Source organism: Mytilus californianus, unplaced genomic scaffold (genome assembly GCF_021869535.1).
Source record: "Mytilus californianus isolate M0D057914Y unplaced genomic scaffold, xbMytCali1.0.p SCAF_11, whole genome shotgun sequence".
In the NCBI taxonomy this organism is placed as follows: domain Eukaryota; kingdom Metazoa; phylum Mollusca; class Bivalvia; order Mytilida; family Mytilidae; genus Mytilus; species Mytilus californianus.
In genome coordinates, this window is record NW_026262593.1 from 39,101,191 (window position 1) to 39,118,360 (window position 17,170).

The 17,170-nt window shown below is 35.2% G+C and overlaps 1 protein-coding gene and 1 long non-coding RNA gene across 3 annotated transcripts in view; one reads left to right on the forward strand and one right to left on the reverse strand.

Annotated features, from left to right (window-relative positions):
• The window catches only part of LOC127720901 (uncharacterized), a 212,232-nt gene that overhangs the window by 181,576 nt on the left and 13,486 nt on the right, over window positions 1-17,170 (forward strand). The window lies entirely within an intron of this gene.
• On the reverse strand, window positions 5,227-13,963 carry LOC127720057 (uncharacterized). 2 transcript variants are annotated; one of them, XR_007990602.1, is made up of 3 exons: window positions 13,487-13,963; window positions 7,010-7,307; window positions 5,227-5,254 (listed from the first exon to the last, which is right to left on the reverse strand). It is a non-coding gene; the product is annotated as an uncharacterized LOC127720057 (long non-coding RNA). The 2 variants fall into 2 exon arrangements; XR_007990601.1 differs by lacking the exons at window positions 5,227-5,254; window positions 7,010-7,307 and adding exons at window positions 6,656-6,823; window positions 11,060-11,179.

Consider the following 17,170-nt stretch of genomic DNA (forward strand, 5'->3'; position numbering starts at 1 on the left):
GTGTGTTTTTGGCACTATTTAAAGAGTTTTATGTGTGGTTTAGTGCTTTTGTAGGTTGACATTGACCTTTAACCTTACTACTTGTTAAGTGATCTCTCAAAAGATAAATCCCATGTGTTTAGATATAGTATTTAGGCTTTCTATTCCGTCTTTGCATGATCAAAGTGGATCCGTTCTCTGTGTTAACCAACCAACCAACCAACCAACCAACCAACCAACCAACCAACCAATCAATCAATCAATCAATCAGTCAGTCAGTCAATCATTGCATGCATGTTTCTGTCTCATGTGTTTAATATGGGGACCAAGATCTTATGTTTCTATTTCGATTGTTTAAAGAGACCATACCCCACGTGTCTAATTAATTGATCAATCAATCAATCAAGCAACCAACCAACCAACCAACCAACCAACCAACCAACCAACCAACCAACCAACCATTCAATCAATCATTGCATGCATACATGTTTCCGTCTCCTGTGTTTAATATGGGGTCCAAGATCTCATTTGTTTTTTTTTCCGCTTGTTTCAAGAGACCACCATATCCCACATGTTAAGTTTATTAACCAACCAACCAATCAACCAATCAATCAATAAACCAACAAACCAATCAACCAACCAACCAATCAATCATTCATTGTATGCATGTTTCCGTCTCATGTGTTTAATATGGGGACCAAGATCTTATTTGTTTCTATTTTGATTGTTTAAAGAGACCATATCCCACGTGTCTAATTAATTGATCAATCAATCAATCAATCAAGCAACCAACCAATCAACCAACCAACCAACCAACCAACCAACCAACCATTCAATCAATCATTGCATGCATACATGTTTCCGTCTCCTGTGTTTAATATGGGGTCCAAGATCTCATTTGTTTTTTTTTTCGCTTGTTTCAAGAGACCACCATATCCCACATGTTAAGTTTATTAACCAACCAACCAATCAATAAACCAACAAAACAATCAACCAACCAATCAATCATTCATTCATTGTATGCATGTTTCCGTCTTATGTGTTTAATACGGGGTCCAAGATCTCCTTTGTTTCTTTTTCGCTTGTTTCAAGAAACCCTATCCCACGTGTTTAATTAATCAATCAATCAATCAATCAATCAATCAACCAACTAACCAATAAATAAATAAACAAACCAACCAACCAACCAATCAATCATTCATTCATTCATTCATTCATTCATTGTATGCATGTTTCCGTCTTATGTGTTTAATACGGGGTCCAAGATCTCCTTTGTTTCTTTTTCGCTTGTTTCAAGAGACTCTATCCCACGTGTTTAATTAATCAACTAATCAATCAATCAATCAACCAACCAACCAACCAACCAACCAACCAATAAATAAACAAACAAACAAACCAACCAACCAACCAAGCAATCATTCATTCATTCATTCATTCATTGTGTGCATGTTTCCGTCTCATGTGTTTAATACGGGGTCCAAGATTTCCTTTGTTTCTTTTTTTGCTTGTTTCAAGAGACCCTATCCCACGTGTTTAATCAACCAACCAACAAATCAATCAACCAACCAACCAATTAATTAATTGATCAATCAATCAATCAATAAACCAACCAACCAACCAATCAATCATTCATTGCATGCATGTTTCCGTCTCATGTGTGTAATATTGTATTTACATCTCTTCTGAAAAAAAAAATCCACATGCTTGTTATCAGATGTTCTGGGAAACTACATGTCCAATTGACCCATAAAATTTGCAGTCAGCAGGGTATACATGCATTACATCTTCATAAAACAACGTGGTGCAGATATCTCTCAAGAATTTTCCTAGAGAAAAGAAATTGCAATGCCGTAAAATTCGCTTGCTAGTTCCGTAAATCTCAGTGAAATCCTACAATAAAATGTCCGCTCCTAGATTGAAATACAAATCTGTGTTACAAACTGCTGCTGAAAAATGTACATTGTATGAAAACAATCGATAAACGTGTTTTAAAGTTACACAGGATCAATTAAATCCAAAGCATGCACTGCTCGTGAACTGTGATCGAAATGTCAATTACCTACAATGACAAAAGAAATACATTGTGTGTATTCCGTCGCTATACATGTTGTCTGTCCAACGTCCCCACCTAAAAAGAAATAAAAATACTAAGTTTTCGCTATTATAAAGCTTCGTCACGTGACGCCACAATCTGGCGCGAGACAAAGACGCGCGCGGGACCTAAAATAGAATAAAAACTTTCCAAACTAAATATAGAAACTTAACCAACACACTAATATGGACCTTTCAAAGAAAGAAACAAACAAACAAACAAACACACAAACAAACACACACACACACATATCAATCAATCAATCATGTTTCAGAAGGGGGGAAAGACCGTTTACAATTGCTTTTTTAAGCAATTGATTTATATTTATTATTATTATTATTATTCTTTTTCTTCCACCGTTTTCAAAGTCAAAAGTCAAGAAAAGTACGCAACATATCAAAATGATCTTTAGTACCAAGTATTGGGTTAATAAAAGCTATCTTGTATTAGGGGCACCAAAGTGTACTATTTACCTTATAGGAGTTATCTCCCCAATTACAAAAACCATTGTTATCGCTACTCTTCATAAACTATAAGAGTTAGCGGCAAATGGTTTTTTTTAAAATGTTCCTTGCCACATGTCGCAACTTTAAATAATTTCAACCGAAGCGATTCAGTGACTTCTTATAGGAGTTATTACCCCTTGAATATTTTACTTTTCAATATGCATATGAATCTCATGAACCGTAAGTTGTAAAGACCTAGGGTCTTTTGATTTGAGATCATTGGACCATAACTTGAAAATATAGGTCAAGGTCAAAGGTCAAGGTCATGTAAAAAAGGCAAATTGTGTGTTCTTGGCACTATTTAAAGAGTTTTATGTGTGGTTTAGTGCTTTTGTAGGTTGACATTGACCTTTAACCTTACTACTTGTTAAGTGATCTCTCAAAAGATAAATCCCATGTGTTTAGATATAGTATTTAGGCTTTCTATTCCGTCTTTGCATGATCAAAGTGGATCCGTTCTCTGTGTTAACCAACCAATCAATCAATCAATCAATCAGTCAGTCAGTCAGTCAGTCAGTCAGTCAGTCAGTCAGTCAGTGATTGCATGCATGTTTCTGTCTCATGTGTTTAATATGGGGACCAAGATCTTATTTGTTTCTATTTCCATTGTTTGAAGAGACCATATCCCACGTGTTTAATTAATTGATCAATCAATCAATCAAGCAACCAATCAATCAACCAACCAACCAACCAACCATTCAATCAATCATTGCATGCATACATGTTTCCGTCTCATGTGTTTAATATGGGGTCCAAGATCTCATTTTTTCTCTCGCTTGTTTCAAGAGACAACCATATCCCACATGTTAAATTTATTAACCAACCAACCAATCAATCAATAAACCAACCAACCAACCAACCAATAAACAAACAAACCAACCAACCAATCAATCATTCATTCATTCATTGTGTGCATGTTTCCGTCTCATGTGTTTAATATGGGGTCCAAGATTTCCTTTGTTTCTTTTTTTGCTTGTTTCAAGAGACCCTATCCCACGTGTTTAATCAACCAACCAACCAACCAATCAACAAATCAATCAACCAACCAATTAATTAATCAATCAATCAATCAATCAATAAACCAACCAACCAACCAATCAATCAATCATTCATTGTATGCATGTTTCCGTCTCATGTGTGTAATATTGTATTTACATCTCTTCTGAAAAAAAAAAATCCACATGCTTGTTATCAGATGTTCTGGGAAACTACATGTCCAATTGACCCCAAAATTTGCAGTCAGCAGGGTATACATGCATTACATCTTCATAAAACAACGTGGTGCAGATATCTCTCAAGAATTCTCCTAGAGAAAAGAAATTGCAATGCCGTGAAAATCGCTTGCTAGTTCCGTAAATCTCAGTGAAATCCTACAATAAAATGTCCGCTCCTAGATTGAAATACAAATCTGTGTTACAAACTGCTGCTGAAAAATGTACATTGTATGAAAATAATCGATAAACGTGTTTTAAAGTTACACAGGATCAATTAAATCCAAAGCATGCACTGCTCGTGAACTGTGATCGAAACGTCAATTACCTACAACGACAAAAGAAATACATTGTGTGTATTCCGTCGCTATACATGTTGTCTGTCCAACGTCCCCACCTAAAAAGAAATAAATATACTAAGTTTTCGCTAATATAAAGCCTCGTCACGTGACGCCACAACCTGGCGCGAGACAAAGACGCGCGCGGACCCTGAAATAGAATAAAAACTTTCCAAACTAAATATAGAAACTTAACCAACACACTAATATGGACCCTTTAAAGAAAGAAAAAAAGAAACAAACAAACAAACAAACAAACAAACAAACAAACAAACAAAAAAACCAAACAAAAAAACCAACACACATATATCAGTAAATCATGTTTCAGGTGGGGGAAAGACCGTTTACAATTGCTTTTTAAAGCAATTGATTTATATTTATTATTATTATTCTTTTTCTTCCGCCAAACTTTGACAAAATTTCCCTCCGTAACCGTAAGCCATGTCGCTTTCAGGTTCACACTTTGTATCGGTGTCACAAATACCTATCCGGAACTCACCCTGTGAGTCGTAAAATTTTGTCGGTCAGGAGTTATTCCTTCGAAACCTAAAAACCTTGTTATCATTCAAACACCATAACCGTAATAGGTAGAAAAAAAGCAAAGGGTGAAATTTGTTCAGGACCAGACCCCGGTTCTTCGTTACATTTGGATCGAAAAGATTCAACGACTCATTGGTAGGGTTATGCCCCTTTGAAAATTAACTGGTGTCGGTTGGCCATCAAAACTCAAAAACCGTAAGTCGTAGCCACCTAGGATCTTCACCAATGATCATCAATTCATGTGACTTTCAAAATGCCTCAAGGTCAAATTTGTATGTTGACCTTGACCTTTGACCTTACACCTTGTTATGGGATAATCTCAGAAACCATTATACTTACAGAAGTTTTGAATAGTGGAAAATGTTTGGGTCATTAAGGCGCAACTTTGTTACATTTTGACCGAAGAGATTTGACCTTTCTGTAAGGGGCATAACCCCTGTTTTAGGTTTCTGAAAAGACAAAATCAGCTTTTACTATATAACCAAAGGTCCTAGATCCATGGGGTCAATTGGGACCAATGACCTTGACAAAGGTCACAAGGTCAAAGGTCAAGGTCATCTCCCAGATAGCGAATTATGTGTTTTTGACCTTATTTAAAGGATTTAAAGTGTTTTAAAGGTTTTTAAGTTTGACCTTGACCTTTGACCTTACAACTTTTTATTCGATATCTCAAAAACGATTATACTTACAGAAATAGTAAATAGTGAAAAATGTTTGGGACATTAAGGCGCAACTTTTTTACATAATGACCGAAGAGATTTGACCTATCCGTAAGGGGCATAACCCCCGTTAACTGTTTCTGAAAAGACAAAATCAGCTTTAACTATTGAACAAAAGGTCCTAGACCCCTAGGGTCTTCAGCAATGACATAAGAGACCAATGACCTTGACAAAGGTCACAAGGTCAAAGGTCAAGGTCATGTCCCAGAAAGCGAATTAAGTGTTTTTGACCTTATCTAAAGGATTTTTAGTGTGTTTTGAAGCTTTTTGAGGTTGACCTTGACCTTTGACCTTAAAACTTATTTATTGGATATCTCAAAAACGATAATACTTACAGAAACAGTAAATAGTGAAAAATAATTGGGACATAAAGGCGCAACTTTTTTACATTTTGACCGAAGATATTTGACCTATCGGTAAGGGGCATAACCCCTGTTAACTGTTTTAGAAAAGACAAAATAAGCTTTAACTCATGAACCAAAGGTCCTAGACCCATGGGGTCTTTTGTTATGACATCGTGGACCAATGACCTTGACAAAGGTCATAAGGTCAAAAGTCAAGGTCATGTCCCAATTTCCGAATTATGTGTTTTTGACCTTATTTTAAGAGTTTTGTGTGTGTTTTAGAGCTTTTCAATGCATTATACACTTATTTAAAAATTTATTTCACATAATGAAAAGGAAAGACCTCTCAATTGTTCAAGAACAATTGACATTTTAATTATTATTATTATTATTATTATTATTATTAAGGTCTTTCCTTTTCCAAAAGGGAAAGACCTTACTGTATTTCTTCTGATTATTATTATTATTAAGGTCTTTCCTTTTCCAAAAGGGAAAGACCTTACTGTATTTCTTCTGATTATTATTATTATTCTTTTTGTTCCGCCAAACTTTGACAAAATTTCCCTCTGTAACCGTAAGCCATGTTGCTTTCAGGTTCACACTTTGTATCGGTGTCATAAATACCTTTCCGGAACTAACCCTGTGAGTCAAAAAATTTTGTCGGTTCAGAGTAATCCCTCCGAAACCAAAAAACCTTGTTATCATTCAAACACCGTAACCGTAATAGGTAGAAAAAAAACGAAGGGTGAAATTTGTTCAGGATCAGACCCTGGTTCTTCGTTAGATTTGGATCGAAAAGATTCAACGACTCATTGGTAGGGTTATGCTCTATGAAAATTAACCGGTGTCGGTTGGCCACCAAAACTCAAAAACTGTAAGTTGTAGACACCTAGGATCTTCACAAATGATGATCAATTCATGTAACTTTAAAAAATACCTCAAGGTCAAATTTGTATGTTGACCTTGACCTTTGACCTTACACCTTGTTATGGGATAATCTCAGAAACCATTATACTTACAGAAGTTTTGAATAGTGGAAAATGTTTGGGTCAATAAGGCGCAACTTTGTTACATTTTGACCGAAGAGATTTGACCTTTCTGTAAGGGGCATAACCCCTGATTTAGGTTTCTGAAAAGACAAAATCAGCTTTTACTATATAACCAAAGGTCCTAGATCCATAGGGTCTTCAGCAATGACATTTGGGACCAATGACCTTGACAAAGGTCACAAGGTCAAAGGTCAAGGTCATGTCCCAGATAGCGAATTATGTGTTTTTAACCTTATTTAAGGGATTTTTAGTGTCTTTTAAAGCTTTTTAAGGTTGACCTTGACCTTTGACCTTACAACTTTTTATTTGATATCTCAAAAACGGTAAATCTTACAGAAATAGTAAATAGTGAAAAATGTTTGGGTCATAAAGCCGCAACTTTTTTACATTTTGACCGAAGAGATTTGACCTTTCTGTAAGGGGCATAACCCCTGTTTTAGGTTTCTGAAAAGACAAAATCAGCTTTTACTATATAACTAAAGGTCCTAGATCAATCGGGTCTTCAACAATGACATTTGGGACCAATGACCTCGACAAAGATCACAAGGTCAAAGGTCAAGGTCATGTCCCAGATAGCGAATTATGTGTTTTTGACCTTATATAAGTTATTTTTAGTGTCTTTTAAAGCTTTTTAAGGTTGACCTTGACCTTTGACCTTACAACTTTTTATTGGATATCTTACAGAAATAATAAATAGTGAAAAATGTTTGGGACATAAAGGCGCAACTTTTTTACATTTTGACCGAAGAGATTTGACCTATCCGTAAGGGGCATAACTCCTGTTAACTGTTTTACAAAAGACAAAATAAGCCTTAATACATGAACCAAAGGCCCAAGACTTATGGGATCTTTTGTTATGATATCGTGGATCATAAGGTCAAAAGTCAAGGTCATGTCCCAAATTCCAAATTATGTGTTTTTGACCATATTTTAGGGTTTTGTGTGTGTTTTAGAGCTTTTCAATGCATTATACGCTTATTTAAACATATATTTTACATAATGAAAAGGAAAGACCTCTCAATTGTTCAAGAACAATTGACATTTTAATTATTATTATTATTATTAAGGTCTTTCCTTTTCCAAAAGGGAAAGACCTTACTGTATTTCTTCTGATTATTATTATTATTATTATTATTATTAGGTCTTTCCACTTTTCTGTTGAAAGACCTATTGTATTTGTTCTGATTATTATTATTATTTTTTTCTTCTTCCGCCACTTTTTTCTGACGGTGCTTTTTTGTTTTGCAAGATGTCGCTTAGATTTTTTGTGTATGATATCGAACAGTTATTGCGATTTTGAAACTGACCCTGTTTAGCCGAATACTTTTTATTGTAAGAGTTATCTCCCCAAACACTGTTTTTCTTGTGTACCCATCTCCTTCGCATCCGTAAAAGATTATGACAAATTTATGTCTCCAATTTGTTCGTTATATCCTCAGGATCTTAAGAATAATTTTGACCGAAGCGGTCCAGAAACTCCATATGAGAGTTATTTCCCCTTCTGTATTTAAAATAAGTAAAATGTAATTGTATTTGGTAAACCATAAGTGATAGGGACCTAGGGTCTTTTGATTTGAGGTCCTTGGTGCAAAAAAAAGAAAATAAGGTCAAGGTCAAAGGTCAAGGTCATTTTTAAATTTGGATTTTGGCTTATTTTCACCTCTTTTCAAACACGATATAAGATATCAACAACATATTTTTACCAAATTGTTAGTTGTGACATGTCGTAACACATACATATCGGTTTAAAGGGTACGCTTACATCAAATTAGAGTTTTCTCCCCTCGTTTATTTAAAAATATGCATATGGCGATATAACTCATGAACCAAATATAATTAAGTCCTAGGGTCTTTTGATTTGAGGTCCTTGATCGAAAACAAAGAAGATAAGGTCAAGGTCAAAGGTCAAGGTCATGTTCTAAATCTTGATTTTAGCTTATTTTCAGTAACCGTATAAGATATCGACAAATTATTGTTACTAAATTGTTAGTTGCAACATATCGAAACAAATAAATTTTGGTTGAAAGGATGCGTAGACATTACATGGGAGTTTTAGCCTCTCGTATATTTAGAATTATGGGTATAGTAATATAGCTCATTAACCATATATAATAAAGACCTAGGGTCTTTTGATTTGATGTCTTTTGGTTATGACCTTGAAATTTAGTTCAAGGTCAAACGTAAAATTGACGTTCTAGATTTTGACCTTTGCTGTACATTCATATTTATACATTGTTATGCCTTGTGATTTTTTGCATTAGGTTATTAGACATTTAACCTTGAAAATGTCAACCTGAAGTGACCTTTTTAAAACCGAAAGTAGCAATTTATCTTTCTAATTTGAACCAAAAGTATATAGAAACTATATATTTTAGAATCAGCGTAAAGTAAGCTATTATTTGACACCATAAGTGGCTAATTATCTCCCTTAATGTATATTTATATATATATATAGACTCTGAGAGAGACCTATTGTATTTGTTCTGATTATTATTAGGTCTTTCCACTTTTCTGTGGAAAGACCTATTGGTTTTCTTCTGATTATTATTATTATTATTATTATTATTTTTTTCTTCTTCCACCACTTTTTTCTGACGGTGCTTTTTTGTTTCGCAAGATGTCGCTTAGATTTTTTGCATATGATATCGAACAGTTATTACGATTTTGAAACTGACCCTGTTAAGCCGAACACTTTTTATTGTAAGAGTTATCTCCCCAAACACAGTTTTTCTTGTGTACAAATCTCCTTCGCAACCGTAAAAGATTACGACAAAATTATTTCACCAATTTGCTTGTTATATCTTCAGGATCTTAAAAATAATTTTGACCGAAGCGGTCCAGAGACTACATATGGGAGTTATTTCCCCTTTTGTATTTTTAATAAGAAAAATGTAGTTGTAGCTTGTTAACCATAAGTGATAAAGACCTAGGGTCTTTTGATTTGAGATCCTTGGTCCAAAAAAAAGAAAAAAGGGCCAAGGTCAAAGGTCAAGGTTATTTCTAAATTTGGATTTTAGCTTCTTTTCACCACTTTTCAAACACGATATAAGATATCGACAACATATTTTTTACTTAATTGTTAGTTGTGACATGTCGTAACACATACATATTGGTTTAAAGGGTACGCTTACATCAAATTTGAGTTTTCTCCCCTCTTTATTTAAAAATATGCATATGGTGATATAACTCATGAACCAAATATAATTAAGATCTAGGGTCTTTTGATTTGAGGTCCTTGGTTGATGACCTTGAAATTGAGCCCAAGGTCATAGGTTAAATTGACGTTCTAGATTTTGACCTTTGCTTTTACCTCATTTGTATACATGATAAAGCCATGGGACTTTTTGCATTTACTTGCAAGCCATATGACCTTGAAAAAGGAACCAGAAGTGACCCTGTGTAAACCAGAAGTAGCTATTTTTTTGTACTTTTTGAATGTCAAAGTATATAGAACCATATTTTTGGAATCAGTGTCAATTAAACAGTTAAATAATACCGGAAGTAACCTTTTTGAAACCGGAAGTAACAAATTATTTCCCTTATTTAAAAAATATTGTATAGAAACCATATATTTTTGGAATCAGCGTACTATAAGCTATCATTTGACGCTGTTAATGACATTTTAAACCGAATTTTTACAATTTTCATATCAAAATACTTGTTTTTTTGTGGAAAGACCTTCAATTGTTCTCTGAACAATTGGTTTTTAATTATTATTCTTTTTGTTCCGCCAAACTTTGACAAAATTTCCCTCCGTAACCGTAAGCCATGTCACTTTCAGGTTCACACTTTGTATCGGTGTCACAAATACCTATCTGGAACTCACCCTGTGAGTCGTAAAATTTTGTCGGTCTGGAGTTATCCCTCCGAAACCTAAAAACCTTGTTATCATTCAAACACCGTAACCGTAATAGGTAGAAAAAAAGCAAACGGTGAAATTTGTTCAGGACCAGACCCCGGTTCTTCGTTACATTTGGATCGAAAAGATTCAGCGACTCATTGGAAGGGTTATGCCCCTTTGAAAATTAACCGGTGTCGGTTGGCCACCAAAACTCAGAAACCTTAAGTCGTAGCCACCTAGGATCTTCACCAATGATCATCAATTCATGTGACTTTGAAAATGCCTCAAGGTCAAATTTGTATGTTGACCTTGACCTTTGACCTTACACCTTGTTATGGGATGATCTCAGAAATCATTATACTTACAGAAGTTTTGATTAGTGGAAAATGTTTGGGTCATTAAGGCGCAACTTTGTTACATTTTGACCGAAAAGATTTGACCTTTCTGTAAGGGGCATAACCCCTGTTTTAGGTTTCTGAAAAGACAAAATCAGCTTTTACTATATAACCAAAGGTCCTAGATCCATGGGGTCTTCAACAATGACATTTGGGACCAATGACCTTGACAAAGATCACAAGGTCAAAGGTCAAGGTCATGTCCCAAATAGCGAATTATGTGTTTTTGACCTTATTTAAGGGATTTTTAGTGTCTTAAAGCTTTTTTAGGTTGACCTTGACCTTTGACCTTACAACTTTTTATTGGATATCTCAAAAACGGTTAATCTTACAGAAATAGTAAATAGTGAAAAATGTTTGGGTCATAAAGCCGCAACTTTTTTACATTTTGACCGAAGAGATTTGACCTTTCTGTAAGGGGCATAACCCCTGTTTTAGGTTTCTGAAAAGACAAAATCATCTTTTACTATATAACCAAAGGTCCTAGATCCATGGGGTCTTCAACAATGACATTTGGGACCAATGACCTTGACAAAAGTCACAAGGTCAAAGGTCAAGGTCATGTCCCAGATAGCGAATTATGTGTTTTGACCTTATTTAAGGGATTTTTAGTGTCTTTTAAAGGTTTTTAAGGTTGACCTTGACCTTTGACCTTACAACTTTTTATAAGATATCTCAAAAACGGTTAATCTTACAGAAATAATAAATAGTGAAAAATGTTTGGGTCATAAAGCCGCAACTTTTTTACACTTTGACCGAAGAGATTTGACCTTTCTGTTAGGGGCATAACCCCTGTTTTAGGTTTCTGAAAAGACAAAATCAGCTTTTACTATATAACCAAAGGGCCTAGACCCATGGGGTCTTCAACAATGATATTTGGGACCAATGACCTTGAAACAGGTCAAAAGGTCAAATGTCAAGGTCATGTCCCAGATAGCGAATTATGTGTTTTTGACCTTATTTATAGGATTTTTAGTGTGATTTAAAGCTTTTTGAGGTTGACCTTGACCTTTGACCTTAAAACTTATTTATTGGATATCTCATAAACGATAATACTTGCAGAAATAGTAAATAGTGAAAAATAATTGGGACATAAAGGCGCAACTTTATTACATTTAGACCGAAGAGATTTGACCTATCCGTAAGGGGCATAACCCCTGTTAACTGTTTTAGGAAAGACAAAATAAGCTTTAACTCATGAACTAAAGGTCCTAGACCCATGGGGACTTTTGTTATGACACCGTGGACCAATGACCTTGACAAAGGTCATAAGGTCAAAAGTCAAGGTCATGTCCCAAATTCCGAATAATGTGTTTTTGACCATATTTTAAGAGATTTGTGTGAGTTTTAGAGCTTTTCAATGCATTATACGCTTATTGAAACATATATTTTACATAATGAAAAGGAAAGACCTCTCAATTGTTCAAGAACTATTGACATTTTAATTATTATTCTTTTTGTTCCGCCAAACTTTGAAAAAATTTCCCTCCGTAACCGTAAGCCATGTCAGGTTCACACTTTGTATCGGTGTCACAAATACCTATCCGGAACTCACCCTGTGAGTCGTAAAATTTTGTCGGTCCGGAGTAATCCCTCCGAAACCTAAAAACCTTGTTATTCAAACACCGTAACCGTAATAGGTAGAAAAAAAGCAAAGGGTGAAATTTGTTCAGGACCAGACCCCGGTTCTTCGTTACATTTGGATCGAAAAGATTCAACGACTCATTGGTAGGGTTATGCCCCTTTGAAAATTAACCGGTGTCGGTTGGCCACTAAAACTCAGAAACCGTAAGTCGTAGCCACCTAGGATCTTCACCAATGATCATCAATTCATGTGACTTTCAAAATGCCTCAAGGTCAAATTTGTATGTTGACCTTGACCTTTGACCTTACACCTTGTTATGGGATAATCTCAGAAACCATTATACTTACAGAAGTTTTGAATAGTGGAAAATGTTTGGGTCATTAAGGCGCAACTTTGTTACAGTTTGACCGAAGAGATTTGACCTTTCTGTAAGGGGCATAACCCCTGTTTTAGGTTTCTGAAGACAAAATCAGCTTTTACTATATAACCAAAGGTCCTAGATCCATAGGGTCTTCAGCAATGACATTTGGGACCAATGACCTTGACAAAGGTCAAGGTCATGTCCCAGATAGCGAATTATGTGGTTTTGACCTTATTTAAAGGATTTAAAGTGTTTTAAAGGTTTTTAAGGTTGACCTTGACCTTTGACCTTACAACTTTTTATTCGATATCTCAAAAACGATTATACTTACAGAAATAGTAAATAGTGAAAAATGTTTGGGACATTAAGGCGCAACTTTTTTACATAATGACCGAAGAGATTTGACCTATCCGTAAGGGGCATAACCCCTGTTAACTGTTTCTGAAAAGACAAAATCAGCTTTAACTATTGAACCAAAGGTCCTCGACCCCTAGGGTCTTCAGCAATGACATAAGAGACCAATGACCTTGACAAAGGTCACAAGGTCAAAGGTCAAGGTCATGTCCCAGATAGCGAATTAAGTGTTTTTGACCTTATCTAAAGGATTTTTAGTGTGTTTTAAAGCTTTTTGAGGTTGACCTTGACCTTTGACCTTAAAACTTATTTATTGGATATCTCAAAAACGATAATACTTACAGAAACAGTAAATAGTGAAAAATAATTGGGACATAAAGGCGCAACTTTTTTACATTTTGACCGAAGAGATTTGACCTATCTGTAAGGGGCATAACCCCTGTTAACTGTTTTAGAAAAGACAAAATAAGCTTTAACTCATGAACCAAAGGTCCTAGACCCATGGGGTCTTTTGTTATGACATCGTGGACCAATGACCTTGACAAAGGTCATAAGGTCAAAAGTCAAGGTCATGTCCCAAATTCCGAATTATGTGTTTTTGACCATATTTTAAGGGTTTTGTGTGTGTTTTAGAGCTTTTCAATGCATTCTACGCTATATTGAAACATATATTTTATATAATGAAGAGGAAAGACCTATCAATTGTTCAAGAACAATTGACATTTTAATATTGTTCTTACATCTGTTCTGAAAAAAAAAATCCACATGCTTGTTATCAGATGTTCTCTGAAACTACATGTCCAATTGACCCCAAAATTTGCAGTCAGCAGGGTATACATGTATTACATCTTCATAAAACAACGTGGTGCAGATATCTCTCATGAATTTTCCTGGAGAAAAGAAATTGCAATGCCGTAAAATTTGCTTGCTAGTTCTGTAAATCTCAGTGAAATCCTACAATAAAATGTCCGCTGCTAGATTGAAATACAAATCTGTGTTACAAACTGCTACTGCAAAAAGTGTACATTATATGAAAATAATCAACAATTGTGTTTTAAAATTACACAGGATCAATTAAATCCAAAGCATGCACTTCTCGTGAACTGTGATCGAAACGTCAATTACCTACAATGACAAAGGAAATACACTGTGTGTATTCCGTCGCTATACATGTTGTCTGTCCAACGTCCCCACCTAAAAAGAAATAAAAATACTAAGTTTTCACTAATATAAAGCCTCGTCATGTGACGCCAAAACCTGGCGCGAGACAAAGACGCGCGCGGACCCTGAAATAGAATAAAAACTTTCCAAACTAAATATAGAAACTTAACCAACACACTAATATGGTCCCTTTAAATAAATAAAGAAACAAACAAACAAACAAACAAACAAACAAACATACACATATATCAATCAATCATGTTTCAGAAGGGGGAAGGACCCTTTACAATTTTTAACCATTCTTACATGTACCGTTTATATAACAAAATGTCTCCCTGGGACCCCCTTTTGCCCCCCCCCCCTCCCCCCCCCCCTTTTTTTTTTACCCTCCACTTACAACTCTTGTATGAAGCTATGTGCTATCTACTCTGTCAATGGAGAAGAACGACAACTCCATTCTTTTCCCTATAATTAAGGTCTTTCCTTTTCCAAAAGGGAAAGACCTTACTGTATTTCTTCTGATTATTATTATTAAGGTCTTTCCTTTTCCAAAAGGGAAAGACCTTACTGTATTTCTGCTGATTATTATTATTAAGGTCTTTCCTTTTTCAAAAGGGAAAGACCTTACTGTATTTCTTCTGTTTATTATTATTATTATTATTATTAAGGTCTTTCCTTTTCCAGAAGGGAAAGACCTTACTGTATTTCTTCTGATTATTATTATTATTATTATTATTATTATTCTTTTTGTTCCGCCAAACTTTGACAAAATTTCCCTCCGTAACCTTAAGCCATGTCGCTTTCATGTTCACACTTTGTATCGGTGTCACAAACACCTATCCGGAACTCACCCTGTGAGTCGTAAAATTTTGTCGGTCCGGAGTTATCCCTCCGAAACCTAAACACCTTGTTATCATTCAAACACCGTAACCTTAATAGGTAGAAAAAAAGCAAAGGGTGAAATTTGTTCAGGACCAGACCCCGGTTCTTTGTTACATTTGGATCGAAAAGATTCAACGACTCATTGGTAGGGTTATGACCCTTTGAAAATTAACCGGTGTCGGTTGGCCACCAAAACTCAGAAACCGTAAGTCGTAGCCACCTAGGATCTTCACTAATGATCATCAATTCATGTGACTTTGAAAATGCCTCAAGGTCAAATTTGTATGTCGACCTTGACCTTTGACCTTACACCTTGTTATGGGATAATCTCAGAAACCATTATACTTACAGAAGTTTTGAATAGTGGAAAATGTTTGGGTTATTAAAGCGCAACTTTGTTACATTTTGACCGAAGAGATTTGACCTTTCTGTAAGGGGCATAACCCCTGTTTTAGGTTTCTGAAAAGACAAAATCAGCTTTTACTATATAACAAAAGGTCCTAGATCTATGGGGTCTTCAACAATGACATTTGGGACCAATGACCTTGACAAAGGTCACAAGGTCAAAGGTCAAGGTCATGTCCCAGATAGCGAATTATGTGTTTTTGACCTTATTTAAGGGATTTCAAGTGTCTTTTAAAGCTTTTTAAGGTTGACCTTGACCTTTGATCTTACAACTTTTTATTGGATATCTCAAAAACGGTTAATCTTACAGAAATAGTAAATAGTGAAAAATGTTTGGGTCATAAAGCCGCAACTTTTTTACATTTTGACCGAAGAGATTTGACCTTTCTGTAAGGGGCATAACCCCTGTTTTAGGTTTGTGAAAAGACAAAATCAACTTTTACTATATAACCAAAGGTCCTAGATCCATCGGGTCTTCAACAATGACATTTGGGACCAATGACCTTGACAAAGGTCACAGGGTCAAAGGTCAAGGTCATGTCACAGATAGCGAATTATGTGTTTTTGACCTTATTTAAGGGATTTTTAGTGTCTTTTAAAGCTTTTTAAGGTTGAACTTGACCTTTGACCTTACACCTTGTTATGGGATAATCTCAGAAACCATTATACTTACAGAAGTTTTGAATAGTGGAAAATGTTTGGGTTATTAAAGCGCAACTTTGTTACATTTTGACCGAAGAGATTTGACCTTTCTGTAAGGGGCATAACCCCTGTTTTAGGTTTCTGAAAAGACAAAATCAGCTTTTACTATATAACAAAAGGTCCTAGATCTATGGGGTCTTCAACAATGACATTTGGGACCAATGACCTTGACAAAGGTCACAAGGTCAAAGGTCAAGGTCATGTCCCAGATAGCGAATTATGTGTTTTTGACCTTATTTAAGGGATTTCAAGTGTCTTTTAAAGCTTTTTAAGGTTGACCTTGACCTTTGATCTTACAACTTTTTATTGGATATCTCAAAAACGGTTAATCTTACAGAAATAGTAAATAGTGAAAAATGTTTGGGTCATAAAGCCGCAACTTTTTTACATTTTGACCGAAGAGATTTGACCTTTCTGTAAGGGGCATAACCCCTGTTTTAGGTTTGTGAAAAGACAAAATCAACTTTTACTATATAACCAAAGGTCCTAGATCCATCGGGTCTTCAACAATGACATTTGGGACCAATGACCTTGACAAAGGTCACAGGGTCAAAGGTCAAGGTCATGTCACAGATAGCGAATTATGTGTTTTTGACCTTATTTAAGGGATTTTTAGTGTCTTTTAAAGCTTTTTAAGGTTGAACTTGACCTTTGACCTTACACCTTGTTATGGGATAATCTCAGAAACCATTATACTTACAGAAGT